This window comes from Rhinopithecus bieti, unplaced genomic scaffold (genome assembly GCF_001698545.2).
Source record: "Rhinopithecus bieti isolate Rb0 unplaced genomic scaffold, ASM169854v2 scaffold_38004, whole genome shotgun sequence".
Classification (NCBI taxonomy): Eukaryota; Metazoa; Chordata; class Mammalia; order Primates; family Cercopithecidae; genus Rhinopithecus; species Rhinopithecus bieti.
Window position 1 is genome coordinate 2,555,325 of NW_016816095.1, and position 12,795 is coordinate 2,568,119.

Sequence of the window (12,795 nt, forward strand, 5' to 3'; positions counted from 1 at the left end):
GAAGACACTGTCTAGAAACCAGGAAATGAGCCCTCACCAGACACAAAATATGCCTTGATCTTGGACTTCCCAGGCTCCAGACTTGCGAAAATCTTCTCTTGTTTATAAGCTATGCAGTTATGATATTCTGTGATAGCAGCCCAAACAGACTAAGACACAAAGTGCTCCTGAGTCTTGACATCTCATACTACCTTGTTTGGTTCCTTTCATTTTCATGTCGATGAAAATAACTTTAGTCTACATCACTGCAATAACCTCCTAAATGATCTGGTACCACCTAACCCTTTCCTGACTCAAACTCATCTTGAAAATTAATTAAATAGTTAATTATTTAGCAGTGACCCTATGCAAGATGGCACTGAATCTTCTTAAAGCACTCTTTCTACCACGGCAGCTCTTAGTTAAGTGGTTCCCCAATGTCAACCATTTCAAGCTAATCTGCTAAATCTAGCACCTGTGCCCCTTTGTAATCTTGCCCAAGTAGTCTTTCCAAACCCTTGTTCCTCCCCCCGACAACATGTGCTAGATTGCCATTGGACCATCCTTTTATCACTGGCCCCTTCTTGCCATGATTAGCCGCACCTCTGGTAATTCTATTGCAGAGGCCCTCTCTGGCTGGCAAGGGGATTGTAAGCCTTTGCGCTTGCTGTCCCTCTGCCTGGTATGGTCTTCTAGATATTTTCCTGGTTGATTCTCTCCTTTCAAGTATTGGCCCAAATATCACTTCTTCAGGGAGGCTTGAGCATCAGGCTCACATCAATTAATGTAGCTACTCCTGCAGTGGTAGGGAAGCCAAGGAAGTAGGCGAGGAAAAAAATCAGATTGTTTACAAATATATTAAATTCTGCCTTCCCTTCCCATAATGGGATATCCAGTGGAAGACTCCTTATCTGAAAATGTAATAAGAATCTCTCCAAATTGTATAATTATTATATCCCAGATTTTAAAAACTATGGCTTTGTGAGTTTAACCTACAAGAAACCTATGAGATAAATTTCCAAGTTAATGGTTAAGGAGATTTTTTAAAAGCCTTATGTAATATTTATTGCAATGTTTAAACTAAAAATATCAATTTAAGAAATAGAACCATATATATGTGGCCATTGAATTCCAAAAAAGGTGCCAAGGTAATTCAATGGGAGAAGGATACTCTTTTGGTAGGGTGCTGGAAAAACTGCATGGGTATAAGTGTATATATATGAACGAATGTATCTCATGTCTTATCACAAACTATAAGCAGAAATTAACTCAAAATACAGAACTATACTAGTTATAGACCTAATCATAAAAACTCAAAATATAGGCCAGGCACAGTGGCTCATGCCTGTAATCCCAGCACTTTGGGAGGCCGAGGTGGGCGGATCACAAGGTCAGGAGATCAAGACCATCCTTGTTAACATGGTGAAACCCCATCTCTACTAAAAATACAAAAACAAAATTAGCCAGGTGTGGTGGGGAGTGCCTGTAGTCCCAGCTACTCAGGAGGCTGAGGCAGGAGAATGGCGTGAACCTGGGAGGTGGAGCTTGCAGTGAGCCGAGATAGCACCACTGCACTACAGCCTGGGCGACAGAGCGAGACTCCAAAACAAAAACAAAAACAAAAACAAATAAACCTCAAAATATAATTTCTGGAAGGAACATAGAGAATCTTCATGACTTTGGGATAGGCATATATTAATATTTCTTAGGATGAAAAAAGTAGAAACCACAAAAAACTTTATCAAAATTGACATTTGTTAGAATCAACCCTTTAGAAAGTGAAAAATCAAGCCACTGACCAAGATCTAGAATCCAGAATATATAAGCAAAGCATACAACTCACTAATAAAAGACAAATAATAAAAAAGACAAAATGTGTGAATGGAGACCTGCAAATAAAGATGACAATAACCAATAAACACATTTTTAAAAGCTCAGGATTATTAGTCCATAGAAATGCAAATTAAAGTCACAATGATTTATCTCTGCACACTCATTAGAATGGCTAAAATTTAAAAGACTAACCATATCATGTGTTGGTGAATATGTAAAAAACTGGAATTCTCACAGATTACTGGTAGGAATACGAAGTGATACAAACATTTTGAAAAACAGTTTTCCAGCTTTTTATAAAATTAACATATGTTTAGTATATGACTCAATAATTCTACCTCTAGGAATTTATCAGAGGCAATGACGACATGTGTCCTTATAAAAACTTGTACACAAATGAACTTAGCAACTCTGTACACAGCAGCTTAAACTGGAAACAACCTGAAAATATCCATCAACAAATATAAAGATAAACAAATTATAGTAGTTGTATTCAATGGAATAACACTTAGCTATAAAAAGGAATGAGCTACTGATACATGCAACTACATGGACACATATACAGTATGAGACAATTTAAATGAAATTCTAGCAAAAGCAAATCTAATCTCTAGTGACAGAAGCCACTAGTTGTGCCTTCCAGTCCTTAGTGATAGAAGACAGTGGTTGCTTGGGAGGAGAGGTATGTACGACTGACTGGAAAGGGTCACAAGGAAACGTTCAGGGTGATGGAAACATACTACACGTTGATTGTGGTACTGGATATATGGTGTATAAATAGGTCAAAATTTATTGAAATACACACTTAAATGGGTGAATTCTATTATATGTAAATTATATGTCAATGTCAATAAAGCATTACAAATATACAATCCTGAGCTTATATTGCCACTCATGGTTTACAAAACTCCTTCATGTATGTTACTTTCTTTCTTTTTTTTTTTTTTTTTTGGAGACAGAGTCTCGCTCTGTCGCCCAGGTTGGAGTGCAGTGGCACAATCTTGGCTCACTGCAAGCTCTGCCTCCTAGGTTCAAGCAATTCTCTGCCTCAGCTTCCCGAGTAGCTGGGATTACAGGCACCCACCACCTACCTCAAGCAGGTGGAGGTAAGTATCAGCCAGTGTTGTTTTGCTGCCATTTTGCTGTATCCATCGATCTGGCAGGACAGCCTGGGGATGAAGATATGACGTTGGTGGGCTGATGTGTGTGTGTTTGTGTGGGTATGTGCATGCATGCTCATTCATGCATATGACAAAGTATGGATATATAAAATATCCTTCCTACGTATTCATGTGATGAAGTGTGGTCCCTTGACATTCACAAAGATGATCATGATGATGATGATGGTGATGGTGATGATGATGATGATGATGGTATGGTGATGGTGATGGTGATGATGATGGTGATAGTGATGGTGATGATGATGTGGTGGTGATGGTGATGATGGTGATGATGATCGTGATGATGATGGTGATGGTGGTGGTGATGATGATGATGGTGATGGTGATGATGATGGTCATGGTGACGGTGGTGGTGATGATGATGGTGATGATGGTGGTGGTATGATGATGATGATGGTGATGGTGATGATGATGGTGATGGTGATGGTGGTGGTGATGGCATAATGGTGATGGTGATGATAATGGTGATGATGGTGATGGTGGTGGTGATGGTGATGATGATGATGATGATGGTGATGGTGGTGGTGATGATGATGGTGATGGTCATGATGATGTGATGGTGATGGTGGTGGTGATGGTGATGATGGTGATGATGATCATGATGATGATGGTGATGATGATAGTGATGGTGGTGGTGATGGTGATGATGATGATGGTGGTGGTGATGATGATGGTGATGGTGGTGGTGATGGTGATGGTGATGATGATGGTGATGATGATGGTGATGGTGATGGTGGCCATCATCATTATCCAAGTCACACATAATAATAAGAGCATTCACCTCATGGAGTTACATTGAGGATTAAATTTGACAGCATATATAAAGCACTCAGGACACTGCTTAGCGATTGGTAAATACACAACAGGTGGTAACCGCTATGAGTAATGTATTGCCACCCCTTACGCTTTAGTGTTTTTGTATATAAAATAAAGATAAACATAAACACCATGCTTCAGGATCTTTGTGTGAGTTAAATGAGATAACATATGTGAAATCAGTCGCATCAGCAGCCCCCGTGGGGCCATGGTCACGACGACTGTTGAATGCATGTAACTGTGGCCCAGGACAGAAAGGCCTAGCCAGGGAGTGAAAAGACTCCAGAATGTGGATGAGGTCCCTCTCCTAATGAGAGGTGAATATAAAACAGTGACAGCTCTGCTCTGGACGTCCCCCCGGCCTCCCCCCGGCCCCCCAGTGCCTGTGGCTGAATGTTCCCTTTGTGCAAGCTCAACTGATCCCCAAATCTGAGGCCCTTCCCTAAGGAAATCTAGGGAGTCCTGCCTGCAAACTTGTATGTTGATGTCACGTGTCCTCCGCACTGTGTGTTGGCTGAGCTGGAAGCAGCCCAAAAAGGAAATGAGTTAGACCAAAGTCTGTCTGAGTCATTATTTCTTTGGAGTTGTTGGTGGGGTGGGCCTAGCACAAGGCCTAATGAATTGTCTTCTTTCTTCCCTTCCGAATATTGGTGTCTATCATTTTACAACATTCTGTCTCTTCATTCTCTGTGAAGAGCCCACTCTCCGGAACATGAGAACATAATTTAATTGCTGCTGCTCTGAATTTTCTTTGCTTAATGTGTTGTACAGTAATTCGATTACCAGCGGCAGACAGGTAGAAGACTTCCTCAGTCTATTTATTCACTTAGCAGAGAAACAAGAAACTGGATTTCCAGGTCTCCCTAAAATGGAGTACGGTCATGCAACAATTTCCAGATAAGGCTCTCATTCATTATACAAACAAAGAAAGTACAACCTCTCCGATTTAAAAGAAGAAGAAAAAGGCCCCAATTTAGAAACACACAGTGATTTGCTTCCAAAAGAAAAGCAACACAAATAGCTTTATAACAATGTAAAAGTATTTCCACAGATCACATCCCTAATTACTTTTATGAGTTTAAAAGCTTGCTTTACTCACGATAGGCATTATGACAAGGATGGAATAAACCACAGTTCATTAAAAAGTCTAATTCTGTGACTATAATACCATACAATATAATACAGCAATACTTCAGACTTTCAAGTAAGTATTTTTAAAAACAAAATATATCCCACTAGACAAGCAGCAAGCATGGAAAAACCCTACAAAATATAAAGAACAATTCCACCCCCTGAACTCTTTTACCATAGGTTTACAGCTTTCAATTACATCTCCTGGAACTACTAAAATCATAATTGGTGTCCTCCTTTCTGTTAGACACATTCTGTTCTCTCTTGTTTGCTTGCTATTGCATGTAACCTGTAAGTCACTTAAGAAAAGCACGTACCAGTTTGATGAGAAAAATGCACTTTTTTGACCACAGTGAGCAAATGCACTTAGGTATGAACATTTAATAGATATCTTTGTTGAGTTTACATGTGTCCATCTCCGTGCACAGCAAAGCAGAGGGGCACTGGGTACTGTAGAGAAAGCAGAAATGCTAGAGGCTACCATGGTCCTGAAGTGTGGATTTCAAATATGGACCTTGCCATACTTCCTTTATTTTGACTGCAGAATGAACTGCAAGTCCTAATGCCAGCTGACAACTACATGGTACTCACCAAGTGTCAACCTCTGTCAACATGTCACATGTAAACACTAGTAGGTTGCATAATTCAGGTCTGTACACTCATGCTAAAGCTCCTGTTTGTAGCACTTCTGACATGCTCTAGGAGACATTGGTTCTTTTCTCTTTGCAACTCTGATTTTGAGACAGGTCCAGGGTTAACAAAAAGAAAATAGAGGCTGTCACCCATATGCAAGGTTTTGTTCAATGAACTTGGAGTGGAAGAAAAAAAATGTGTGTGGGCTTCAATTAAGATACTGAAGAATAAAAGGCATTGAGTGCAAAAGATATTTTAAGCATCCAATATGGGAAATTAATAAAGAAATCTGGGAGAAATAACATTATCCAAATTAAGATTTTTAAAGCTGATCTATAGCTGTATCTTCTTTTTTTATTTGTTTGTTTGTTGATGTTTTTGTTTTTTTGAGACATGGTCTTGCTCTGTTGCCCAGGCTGGAGTGCAATAGCGTGGAGTGCATAGCTCACTGCAGCTTCCACTTCCTGGGCTCAAGCAATTCTCCTGCCTCAGCCTCCTGGGTAGCTGGGACCACAGGCACATGCTACCACACCTGGCTAATTTTGTTTAGTTTTTGTAGAGATCAGGATCTCACTATGTTGGCCAGGCTGGTCTTGAACTCCTGGTCTTGAGTGATCCTCCTGTCTCAGCTTCCCAGAGCACTGGGATTACAGGCATGAGCCACTGTGCCTGGCTGTATCTTCTTACATAATCTCTTAATGTAGTATGGAGAAAATTTCAGATGTTGAGAAAATGGGTTCACAGTTTGTTAGTAACAGTGAGTGAATACAATGTACGCGCAATGACCACAACAGTATTTTACTTCATTTGTTGAGTGTCCACTGTGTTTGGGGCACTGTCCAGGGTGCTGGGCCAACAGTAGAGACCCCGACCAAGTGCCTCCATGGAGCTTCCATTCAACTGGGACAGACAGTTGCATAATAAATGTTCAATGAATATGGTGTAACATGGTGTTAATATGCAATGGAGCAAACTATAGCAGGAAAAGGCCGGGGGAATACAGGAAGTGAAAAGTGAGGTTACTATTTCAGTTAGGATGGTCAGGGATGGGCTCTCTGAGGAGGCGGCTGTGCAGAGGCCTGGAGGAAGTGAATTTGAGGGAGAGGAACAGCAAGTGGAAAGACCTGGAGGTCAGAGGTCACTTGGCACATCCACAGACCACCAATGAGGCAGGGGGCTTGAGAGGAAGACAGAGAAGGAACGTGGAGGGTGTGAGCTCAGAGAGGGTGGGTGAGGGCAGGCCCATTGTGAGGATCATTGTGAAGCTTTCACTCTGAGTGAGATGGCCAGCCATTGAACAGGATAGGTAGAGAATGGCAGGCTTTGACTTTCATATTAAAAGGGACATTCTAGCTTTCATGTAGAGGAATAGGGTCCAGGTTATGGCTCTTACAATAATCTGGGTGAGACATATGTTGAGTTGGGCCAGGGTGGTAGAGGTGCAGGTGAAGAAAAGAGAGGTCTGATTTTAAATTGATTTTAAGGAAAATAATAGGATTTGCAGATGGATTGGAAATGTGCTATGTGACAAAGAGAGAAGACAAGGATGACCCTAGGTTTTTGGCTTCATTTGTAAGCTAAATCTTCAACAGCAGTTCTTTCTTTTGATCCCTAGTCTTCTGCCTTAAAGGCAAACATGAATAAAAGGTCTATAAAACCTAAACCTTTTGCAGTAGTTTTATTAAGAAGATGACGGACAGAGTACATCTACTGTCTAGAAATAAATCCAGTTTGTATTTAATTCATTTGAGGAATTGTTCGTGAACAGCTACCCATGTATACATTCTGCATGTAATGCTGACAAGTTCAATTTACGCTTGGGTTAATGGCCACATAAATGTCTTTTACACGAGTTAAGGTTGCTTGGAGGCAGGAATGATTTCTAATTTTTTTCTATGTTTTGCATTGCTAGATAGGTTTTTTCAAACTTGCTGTTTAAGGTCTAGCCTCCCCTTTGTACTGGCGGGTAAATCTAATTAACATTAATGAGAGTCCTGTGTACATATTGACAGGATAATAGACCTTTTAGGATGGTTCCTCCCCTCCTGCACTACCAGTCCCCCACTGCATACTAGCTGATTATTTCATTAGGCAGCAATATAAACCCAGGCAGGAGAACACATAACTTTGTGGAAATTAAATGGGAAAATCTGCATTCATCTACACTTTCCTTTGCATTGGTGAAGACAGTGGGGGTGGGGGTACGTTTCAGCCACCAGAGAATCTAGTTCTCTTCAGACAAAAACTTTCATAAGATAATTTTCTGGCCTCACGCCTGTAATCCCAGCACTTTGAGAGGCTGAGACAGGCAGACCACGAGGTCAGGAGTTCGAGATCAGCCTGGCCAACATGGTGAAACCCTGTCTCTACTAAAAAAACACAAAAATTACTCAGGCATGGTGGCGTGCACCTGTAATCCCAGCTATTCAGGAGGCTGAGGCAGGAGAATCTCTTGAACCTGGGAGGTGGAGGTTGCAGTGAGGTGAGATTGCGCCACTAAACTCCAGCCTGGGTGACAGAGCCAGACTCCATCATAAAAAAAACAAAAAGATGATAATTTATTGGCTGTGTATGTCAGCTGATAAATTTGTCTAAGCATTTCCTTATTCTTAAGGTTACAAGAAATTAAATTCGTTTTAAACCAGCTTATCCTATTAAAATGTTCCACATACAATCATTAGAAGCATTACAGTCTGTACTTTTCCCCCTGTGAATTAAATCTGGCAAACGAAGAACTCCATACTCTCCTTAAGAGTTAAGTGTATTTTGTAACCTTCATAGAAACTGGAATAAATTACTGTATGGCTGAAAGCAAACCAGTGGTACTAGTTATATTTTTCAAGCTTCAGTTACCAAATAAAACTATGTCTCCCTGAAAGTGAGTGCTCACTTTTCTTTAATAAGGCTGTCTCAGAGAAGAAGCTGCAGGTGTGAATTTATTTTTTTCCCCTTCCCAAACTTGAGAGGTTGTGAGTCTCATGGAAAAAGTGTGATACACTAGAACTATCGAAAGCTGGCAGGTTTGTTTGAATCTAAACTTTTCCTCTTTGGGGTGGCATCAGTTAAATCCATCAGTTTAGAGAGGTTGACCCACTTAGCCATGCAACAGCTAAACCCTTAATCCGAACAGATTCATTTTACAGTTCAGATTTTGCCACTGATACTGCACTAATGTAGACTCAAAGGTCAACATGTTAGAGCAAAAAGGGCATTTTTTTTTTTTTTTTTGGATCTTGAGAACTTGAGGAGAAAAGACTTTCCTATCAAAATAGGTGCAACTATCGGTAAGATCTCATTATTTTCTAGTTTATTTATGAACTGAATTTTGCTGTAACTTTATAAGTAACATTTTTCAAATATACAATGAGCTGTGTAATATATAAAGAAGAGAATGGTAACACTCCTCAGTATCTTCACTGATTTATTCTATCAACCATTTTTAAGAATATGAAGGAGTTAATGAAAGAGTAAACGGGAAGAATAGAGACAGATTGTGGAAATACCAGTGCTCACGTAGGTTTTTGAACAAAAAACTATCAGAAGTATAGGAAAATATCTAGCTTGTGAATTATAAAACCTGTCTATTAAAACAATAACTTTGTCTCTTCTAATGGAATGAAATTTTTCAATAGAAGACATTTACTCAATTTTGCATTTTTAAAAATAGCAAAACAAACTTTGTCACAAGCGTACGTACCATAGTACTTCCTCATGCATCATACCAATTTATTATGTTAAAAGTGTGTTTACGTACACTGTCTCGTGTGATTCCCACAATGTACTCATGTTTATAGCCTCTGTGCCTGACTCACAGCAGGCACTGAGTAAACAACTCTGGTAAAAATAATTATCCTGCGGCTAGGATGGTTATTATGAAGCCCATTTTATAGATGAGGAAGTCAAAGCTCTGAGCATCTTAATGAATTTTTCTAAGTCACAAACATGGTCAGTGATTTACATGAGATTTGAACTCAGTGTTTCTGATGCAACCATAGTGTTTATTACACTGAATAAGAATAAAAGAATTGTGAGTTGGAATCAAATATTTTTCTCCATCTAAATCAGACATGAACCAAGGAGTGGATTTTCTATGAGATTTTCTCCTGACTTGATTATCTTTTTTATACCCACTGCCTTCTGAGTTTGCTCAGAATAAATCATAAGTACATGTAACACAAATTCTTTACAGAATATTATTCATTTAGAATGGAGCTCCATTCATTCTTTTTTTCTTCTTGTATTTGCATATTTTACAAATTATTACCTCCCAGCGATGTAAAAGTCACTAAAATAAGGACCTAGAGGGGATATAAAGATGAATTGGCCATGGTCTTTGGCCTTGCCCTCAACCCAGAGGTAAGAATACACACTAATAATAACTAGAATATAAAATGGAATGTGATGAATGTAATGAGAGAGGTTTGGACAAATTACTGCAGTAATTCAATGGTGTAGGGAGCCACTTTCATGGGCTCTGGGAGGGTGTGGATGAAAGAGGTGTCCTTCGAGCCATGTCTTGAAAGATGAGGGGATTTTGATAAATCGAGATGTGAAAGATCTCCTTCTATCATGTTGCCAAAAGGTAAAAAGAAGATAACGTCTATTTTTGGTGAGGGTGTACTTTTATGTGGGTATTTCTATGCATGGTTGATGTGAGTGTAACTTGGTTAGACTTTTGGAGAAAAATTGAGCAGTAGCTGGTAAATATTAAAATGTATATAACTTGTGGCTTGGTAATTTACTTCCAGCAATATATTCCAGAGATATATTCATGTGTGTATGAGGGTGTAGACTGCATCATCATTTATAATGGTGAAAAATAAAAACAACCTAATTTTCCCTCAATCGGCGACATTCACATAAACTGAATATTGATGAAGAACAAAAGCGCGCAACACGGAATTATCTTGATGATAAATAGGAAAAGAGACCAAGTTATAGAACAATAGGGACCTATTTGTATATGTAAAGTTTAAAATGATCACACACAGAAAGGAACAATAACAAAATATGTGTGTATATATATTTTTCCAGACTGTGTGGGTGTGCGTGTATGCGCACGTGTGCTTGTGTGAATGTATACATAGGCATAGGAAAAATGTCTTGACGTTTACCAATCAAATGGATTACCCTGGTTACCTTTGGGAAACAGTCAAGGAGAACTTCTGTTTTGTTGTATTGGGAATGTTTTACAGATATTATTTATGTATTTTGTAGATAATTAAAGAAATAAAAAAAGTCAGTGCTCTATCAACATGAGAACAGACTTTTAACTGCTTCGTTTCATTGATCTGCTTGACTCCACCTAGTCAACCTGCTTGTATGTGAGGATGAAGGTGCCCCAACCTCATACGCCAGCAGATTGACTAAGTTACTTGCTGGTGGAAGCTGGACAGGAAAAGTCTGGGGCAGGCAATCGGAACTAAAATTGAGGACGGCAGGGGCTCTTGTCCGTTAAATAGCCTTACGCCAATTCACAATGTGAATGAGGAAAGAACAGTCCTTCCAACCATAACATTCCTCTGTCCACACGTGCTCCGATCAACCATCCTGCTCTTCGGATGAAAGCAGCAGTCTCTCCTGCTCACGTGCTGTTCTCCATTCTATTCTGAATTATTATTTTAATTTGCTTCTTCTCATGATTCTCAGGCAGTCTCTAGGGTTATGTACTGCCTCTTGGGGTGAACTAAGCAGCCCATTCTTAACCCCTAACTTTACATTGCTGCCCTCTGTACTTTATACATCTTTTCAAAGCCCTACGGTGTTTATCCTTCCCTGTTGAAACAAGCCATTCACATTTCCCTTCTCAAAATTGCTTCCCTCCCAAAAATGGAAGTGAAGTGGTAGTTTCCCTTTAACTTCATCACATTAAAGTTGTCGTGGTGGGTAAACAGATGTGAAAACTTTCTTCACAATGTGTGATATCAAATCAACGACAGTGTCTTCCCTGAGATGCAAACGTGTTTCAGTTACCTGACAGATGAGTGAGCAGGTTAAGTGGAGGGCTCCATGAAGTATTTTTGCAATTAGGCTTCTGTTTCAAGTGGAAGAGGAAGGAGGGAGGCTGGCATTTGTATGCAGTTGCTGCAGCCATGTGGTGGCAATAACAGGATGGTGTCTGTCTTGCCTGGGGTCCCAGGCTCTGTCTGCAAACGCTTAGGAGGGTGGCCTGTTGGCAGCAAGGCAACCTCCCTGTTCACACAAAGGTTCCAGGGAGGCAGTCAGGCATTGACCCTACGTCGGAGAGTGGCATGGTGGCTCCAGCATCACAGGCAGGATGATGGCTTCAGTCAGAGGGCAGAACTGGAGAACAGGCCTATACTCTCTCCGTGATGGTAATTTTATGTCTTAACTTGAGCAGGCCAAGGCATACCTGGATCTCTGGTGAAACGCTATTTCTGGGCATGTGTGTGAGGGTGTTTCTGGAAGAGGTTGGCATTTGAATGGGGGGAATGAATGAAGAGGATCCCCCCTCGCCAGTGTGGGTGGGCACCATCCCATTCGCTGAGGGCCAACATAGAACACAAAAGCAGGCGAAGAGTGAATATTCTCTCTTCTGGAGCTGGGACATCCATCTTCTCCTTCCCTTGGACATCCCAGCTCCAGGTTCTCAGGCCTTGGGACCCCCCCAACTACCCTCTTCAGACCCAGATGGAATCGCACCACCAGCTTTCCTGGGGCTCCAGCTGGCAGATGGCAGATCATGAAACTTCTCAGCCTCCATAATCCAGCGAGCCAGTTCTCATAACAAGCCCCCCTTATATATCCCTAAAGATCCTACTGGGTTGTATTTCTCTGGAGAACCCTGACTAATACCCGCTCCTGGTACCTAGAGATAAAAAGGGCTTGTACAACAGACAGAACTGGACAAAACCAGTTCTGTGGGATGAAGTTTATTAGTGAGCATGAGAGACACATAACTTGGGTCTCTCAGAAATTTAAGGATATTGTCTAGGAGGTTGAGGTTCTGTGTGGTGAGATAGAGAAAGAGCTATAATTTGAGTCACTATGATTGTTATCCTATCCACATTACAGGCTGTGAGCCCTGGAGAAACGTGTTAGACCAAAAAATTGGATAATTGGGGTGATTGCTGTGTCAGCTGATCAGGCTATGATGAAGCTGAACCACAGCTGAATATCAATTATAAAGCCTTTGCATGTGTGTTCAATTGCTTCCACGGTCTGTGGAACAACAGTTTTCTTTTTTTTTTTTTTTTTTTTT